Genomic DNA, 7,348 nt, shown 5'->3' on the forward strand with positions numbered 1-7,348 from the left:
CCTTTTTCTGACAATTACGTGAATGGTAACGTATTGTACTTTTCGCAAAAAATCCCTTACATTTCGAGCAAGCAATAAAATCCGTGGCAGTTTTAGTGGAAGTTACATTGGGCCGTCTAGATACAATTAATTGTCCGGTATTTAAGTTTTCCGGTAGATACATTAATTGTCCAGTATTTAAGTTTTCATTTGTATTGAATATGAAATTACCTTGTTTTCGAAGGATATCTATTATTTTCTTCCTTTCTTCATGTTTTTTTGGCAAAACAGCGAATTTTTTTACTTCATCTTTATCACGATGCACTGTTTCTAGGTGTCGTGCGAGTTGAGATTGCAGTTTCAAACAGAAAACACAACAGTTCTGTTTGGGTTTAATATTACTTTTGTAACATACATCACTTCATCATTGCATGATGTACCGATTATGTTTATTTTCGAAGTATCTAAACTAGATTCTGATACAGATTCTTTTACAACTGATTCTTTTTGTAGACTTACATTATTATCTGATAATGTACATTCATTTGCTGAAGGCACGTACTCTGATTCATCATCATTATTTCCATTATCATACATCACTTCATCAATGCATGATGTACCGATTATATTTATTTTCGAAATATCTAAACTAGATTCTGATACAGATTCTTTTACAAGTGATTCTTTTTGTAGACTTACATTATTATCTGATAATGTACATTCATTTGAAGGCACGTACTCTGATTCATCATCATTATTTCCATTATCATTATCTAGATTTAGTAACATAGAAGAAAAATTTAAGCATAAATATGTGTATGTAATATACAAAATGGAATACATATATCAATCGATAAATCTTCTAAAACCAAATATGTATGAATACCTATCTTCTATGGATAGATTTGTTATAAAACGTAATTCTATATCAGTGTAATATATTTCGGGGCAATACAAATCTCAAAGAGTTTTAAAATAGATCTAAATCATAAAATTTAAGAAATGATTGAAAATTAAGACATTTACTTTTAATGACAAAATGAAATATTTTAGAATGAAATTTTAAAATACTTTTAATATTTCGATAATACTAACATATTTTAATTATACAGGGTGTCCCATTATAAAACATCCACGCAAATTACTCCGAAGATAAGGGTGATAGCAAAAAATGATCTTAACGAACGTTGTAGGATTAAAAGAGGGCCAAGTGAGGGTGACCTTGACTTTGACCTCGCTTGGTTGATTTTCAAGGTCATTTGAAGGTCAGAGTAATTTTTTAAAATGGAAACCCCTATTTTTGACACCGGATTCGAAAAGAGCGGGAAATTTTACGTCAGAAATGATATTTTAAATTTTTTTTGTGTGACCTTGAGAAGGTCAAATCAGGGTCAAATGTTGAAAAACTGCTTACTGACTGTTTATTTAAATTTATAGGCGAAATAAACGTTATAAAGGTACCTTTAGCAGGTAGATCAAGCTCAAATGCCAACGACCATTTTGACCTTGAGGTCAATTTTCAAGGTCATTTAAAGGTCAGAGAGATTTTTATAAATGGAAACCCTTATTTTTGACACTGGATTCGAAAAGAGCGGAAAATTTTACGTCAGAAAAAATATTTTAAAGTTTGTTGGTGTGACTTTGAATAGATCAATTCAAGATTAAATATTCAATAAGCACTCAAAAGCTGTTGCTTACATGTGCTAACCTTACTTTAGCTTTAAAACCACCACGCAAATTACTCCGAAAATAAGGGTAATAGCAATACCGAATTCGAGTTATCATGCATTTATAACATAAAATCGTGTTTTTTTATTTATGCGAACCTGGACTCCCGGCGAGCCTATCCTGCTCCACACACACACACTCACACGTGAAACTTCACGCGTTTCAGTAGCTTTTAACACGTAAGGTATAGGAAAAACGTGTGCTCAAGTGATTTATCAATTCGTAGCGACAATAATACTTGCTCGATTTTTTTAAAAAACTAGGATACAGTGCAGGATAATGCTAGAAATAACATTTAAAGAAACAAGGATTATTAGCAATGCCGTTTTTGAATTATCGAAGTTCAAAGCCTGAAATCTCTTATTCTTATTCTTGTCTTGACCGTCCAATACCGTCCAATGACCGTCGCTTGATAGTATGTACATATAATAACATGTAATTTATTTTGTCGTATGTTGACAAATGTTCTCATACATTTGAAACTCTTTTTTGCGATCGTTATTATCGTTAAAAAAATGCCTGACTACACTGCTAATGAAATTATTGACATTCTTCTTATTTTAGGAGAATGTCGACAAAACTATCGAGAAGCAAGACTGTATCGTGCTCGATTCCCTCAAAAACAACATCCTAATCATACGGTAATACGTGACATTGAACTACGCGGTCGACAAGGAAATTTTGTTCGAAGAAAGAGGGCACTGAATGAACACGATTATGAAAATAATCCTCGCTTTATTGTTGTTCTAGCCATGGTACATTTAAATGTTCACGTCAGTTTACGCGAAATCGAGTTAACAATGGGCATTCCAAGATCTACGGCCAGTAGATATTTACGACTTGCGCGTTATCATCCTTATCACATTTCTTTAAATCAAGCTTTAACTGAGGAAGATCATCGACGGAGAATAACATTTTGCCAATGGGCAACGCAACAAATTACTGATGATGAAAATTTCTTCAACGATGTTCTTTTTAGTGATGAGACTACATTTGAGAGTACTGGTATGTTGAATCGCCATAATTGCCACTATTGGTCTTCTGTTAATCCTCATTGGATGCAAGAAGTTGATCATCAGCATCGCTGGAGTGTAACAGTATGGTGTGGCATTGTTAACGGATATCTAATTGGACCTTATTTTTTTGAAGGTAACGTAACTCAACACACTTATTTACAGTTGCTCAGAGAGGAACTTCCACTTTTGCTAGAAAACGTTGATCTTCATGCAAGAGCCAGGATGTGGCTACAACAAGATGGCGCTCCTCCACATTATGCCAGAATTGTCAGAGATTTTCTTAACGAAAGGTTCAACAACCGATGGATTGGTAGAGGAGGCCCTATAGCATGGCCACCAAGATCTCCAGATCTGACATCTCCAGACTTTTATTTATGGGGCTATCTAAAAAATACAGTCTACCGCAACAGACCAACTACAAGAGCTGACATGATTCAAAGGGTTACGCAAGCCTGGTTAAATATTCCACGTCAAGTATTACTAAATACTATTAGGAACTTTGAAAGAAGAATATTGTCGACAAGTAAATGGTGAAACTTTTGAGCATTTTCTTCATTAAATCGTGACTGAAACACTTGGACTCTATGACTAAATGCACATGTAAGCGTGGAATTTTCAATGTTTTTTCAACTGTCTAGACTTATCCCCGACCTTGTCTTAACTGGCCGGGTCATCCCTGACCTTGCCTTAAGTGGCCGGGTCATTCCCGACCTTGCCTTAAGTGGCCGGGTCATTCCCGATCTTGCCTTAAGTGGCCGGGTCATTCCCGATCTTGCCTTAAGTGGCCGGGTCATTCCCGACCTTGCCTTAAGTAGCCGGGTCATTCCAGACCTTGCCTTAAGTGGCCGGGTCATTCCCGATCTTGCCTTAAGTGACCGGGTCATTCCCGACCTTGCCATAAGTGGCCGGGTCATTCCCGATCTTGCCTTAAGTGGCCGGGTCATTCCCGACCTTGCCTTAAGTGGCCGGGTCATTCCCGATCTTGCCTTAAGTGGCCGGGTCATTCCCGACCTTGCCTTAAGTGGCCGGGTCATTCCCGACCTTGCCTTAAGTGGCCGGGTCATTCCCGACCTTGCCTTAAGTGGCCGGGTCATTCCCGATCTTGCCTTAAGTGGCCAGGTCATTCCCGATCTTGCCTTAAGTGGCCGGGTCATTCCCGACCTTGCCTTAAGTTGCCGGGTCATTCCCGATCTTGCCTTAAGTGGCCGGGTCATTCCCGACCTTGCCTTAAGTGGTCGGGTCATTCCCGATCTTGCCTTAAGTGGCCGGGTCATTCCCGACCTTGCCTTAAGTGGCCGGGTCATTCCCGATCTTGCCTTAAGTGGCCGGGTCATTCCCGACCTTGCCTTAAGTGGCCGGGTCATTCCCGACCTTGCCTTAAGTGGCCGGGTCATTCCCGATCTTGCCTTAAGTGGCCAGGTCATTCCCGATCTTGCCTTAAGTGGCCGGGTCATTCCCGACCTTGCCTTAAGTTGCCGGGTCATTCCCGATCTTGCCTTAAGTGGCCGGGTCATTCCCGACCTTGCCTTAAGTGGTCGGGTCATTCCCGATCTTGCCTTAAGTGGCCGGGTCATTCCCGACCTTGCCTTAAGTGGCCGGGTCATTCCCGATCTTGCCTTAAGTGGCCAGGTCATTCCCGATCTTGCCTTAAGTGGCCAGGTCATTCCCGATCTTGCCTTAAGTGGCCGGGTCATTCCCGACCTTGCCTTAAGTGGCCGGGTCATTCCCGATCTTGCCTTAAGTGGCCGGGTCATTCCCGACCTTGCCTTAAGTGGTCGGGTCATTCCCGATCTTGCCTTAAGTGGCCGGGTCATTCCCGACCTTGCCTTAAGTGGCCGGGTCATTCCCGATCTTGCCTTAAGTGGCCGGGTCATTCCCGACCTTGCCTTAAGTGGCCGGGTCATTCCCGATCTTGCCTTAAGTGGCCGGGTCATTCCCGATCTTGCCTTAAATGGCCGGATCATCGACAAACTTGCCTTACCATAAAAATAATGAAGTTTTAAACACTTGATCTTAATTAAGTTAATGTTAATTAAGTTAATGTCAATTAACTTGATTAACATTAATTTAATTAACTAGTAAAGGTCACACACCTGAACGCAGAATTTTGTGCTCTTTCAGAATCTGTGGTCAAAAATAAGAGTTCCTATTTCGACAAACGAAGACTTTTAAATAATTATGAAAATCAACTCCAAGGTCAAAGTCGAAGTCACTCTTAATTGGCTCCCTTCGATGCCTACAACTTACGATACTTACTGGTTTTAAAGCTAAAGTAAGGTTAGCACATGTAAGCAACAGCTTTTGAGTGCTTGTTGAATATTTAACCTTGAATTGATCTATTCAAGGTCACACCAACAAACTTTAAAATATTGTTTCTGACGTAAAATTTTCCGCTCTTTTCGAATCCGGTGTCAAAAATAAGGGTTTGTATTTATAAAAATCTCTCTGACCTTTAAATGACCTTGAAAATTGACCTCAAGGTCAAAATGGTCACGGTCGTTGGCACATTTGAGCTTGATCTACCTGCTAAAGGTACCTTTATAACGTTTATTTCGCCTATAAATTTAAATAAACAGTCAGTAAGCAGTTTTTCAACATTTGACCCTGATTTGACCTTCTCAAGGTCACACAAAAAAAATTTAAAATATCATTTCTAACGTAAAATTTCCCGCTCTTTTCGAATCCGGTGTCAAAAATAGGGGTTTCCATTTTAAAAAATTACTCTAACCTTCAAATGACCTTGAAAATCAACTGCGAGGTCAAAGTCAAGGTCACCCTCAGTTGGCCCCCTTTTAATCCTACAACGTTTGTTAAGGTCATTTTTGCTATCACCCTTATCTTCGGAGTAATTTGCGTGGATGTTTTATAATGGGACACCCTGTATATATATATATATATATATATATTGTGACGTTGCCGTCCTTTAGAGCGTCCACCCGAGATTTTACGGGGCGCGGGCCGAGCGGCCGCGCCAGAATCAACCTCGAGAAAGCGTTATCAAAAATCCCCGGAGAGACGAGCGCTATCATTAGTTTGTAAAGCTTTTTATTGATTGTATCGAATTTTTGTTTGTTTGTCATAAACGACAACGGGCACCTCGCCGGAGAAGATCCGGAAAACCGGAAGAACATCCAGGAAGATTGCGTCAAGACGCTCGTCGACAGCGAACGGAGGATAAAGTAGCGCTTGGAAAATACTTAGCCAAGGACGATACCGGGGAAATTCGCCCGCGTCCAGGAAGGAGGACGGAAGTCCGATCAACGCTACCCTCCGAGGAGGACAAACGACAGCGGAGCCTCCAACGGGCCCTTGTACCGGGGCCCGCGACAGCAATTAACAATTCGAATCAAATCAATTGCGCGCGAAGCGCTAAAAGCGCCGCGGATCTCGCGAGGCGCTAGGACCTCTTGCGTGCCGTATCCTGATTGGCCGCGGGGCTGCGCACCCCACTAAGCGGTCATTGACGCCGCTATCGACCCCGGGTCGCGAGATCCCAGGATCATTCTGGTGCGGGAGCTCGAGCTCAATAGTCGCTCTAATTAATTGTCGTTTTCGTGTGTGAGATCTTGGTCGCCGCTATCGAGACCGAGGACCATCCCCAGCAGGAACAGATGTTATCGGTGAGGTTGCCCATCTTTCCTTTGTGAGCCACGTACGCGATTTAGTCCGCGGACCGGCCGTTCTGCCGTCGTCGCCATTTTTCGTGTTTCGTGGCCGCTCAGGCTCAGTGTCGAGACGGTGATATTTTGCGTATTTTCGGGCGACCGGAGGCAAGCGACCAAGGAAGGACCATCGTAACGTTGGCATTAGATTGATAAGGCAACGTTCGTCTCTCTCCGGGTTTCGAGGTATTCATTACGCGTAGCCATCGACCGCCGAATATCGACCGCGTGCGCGAAGGAACGCGAAAAGCGTACGCCGCCCGCGTCGTCGTGTCGTGTCGTTGCCGCGTGAATATTCCCGTAAATTATCTCAGGGCGATTCTTGTGTCGGATTTCGTGTACGTCGTCGTCGATTGTTAAGAGTGCGTGGGAGCGTTTATGGTATTTTATTGTAGAGTGAGCGTGAAAGTATTTGCGTCCTTGTCGCGCTTATTACGCCGCCGAATAGAGCGTAGTAAAGGCTAAGAGAATATCTGCGTCTTCGTCGCGCTTATTACGCCGTCGGATAGAGCGTAATAAAGAATAATTTGTATCTGTCGAATTTGTCGTGGTGCGAAATAATCGCCAAAGTACGATCGAGGGTGAAATTTGAGCTGCTTGCGCGGACGAAAGAGGCAAAACGCCGGCAGAGAAAATCTCCGGCCGCCGTCGGCCATCGAATATCGAAAATATCGTTCGCCTGTCACATACAAGATCCGTCTTCGCAAAAGTATTAATTATTTTCGATCTCTGGTTCATTGGACTGTCGAGCTATTAAGTTGTCATTTTGTTTCGCGAACTAGGAAATTGCGGGGAAAAGTCTGTAGCGATAAGTTGTCGATCGGGATGCTGAAATTACGGTATCGTTTGAGTATTATCCGCGAGTATTTTCGTGCCCAAAATCCTTTGTATTCCGTAAAGTCTCGCTCAGTTCAGCGAATTCCGGCCATAAAAACGGGCTCAGGTGAACAACCGGATTGTCTT

This window comes from Camponotus floridanus, unplaced genomic scaffold, assembly GCF_003227725.1.
Source record: "Camponotus floridanus strain SB8 unplaced genomic scaffold, Cflo_v7.5 scaffold360, whole genome shotgun sequence".
NCBI classification, from domain to species: Eukaryota; Metazoa; Arthropoda; class Insecta; order Hymenoptera; family Formicidae; genus Camponotus; species Camponotus floridanus.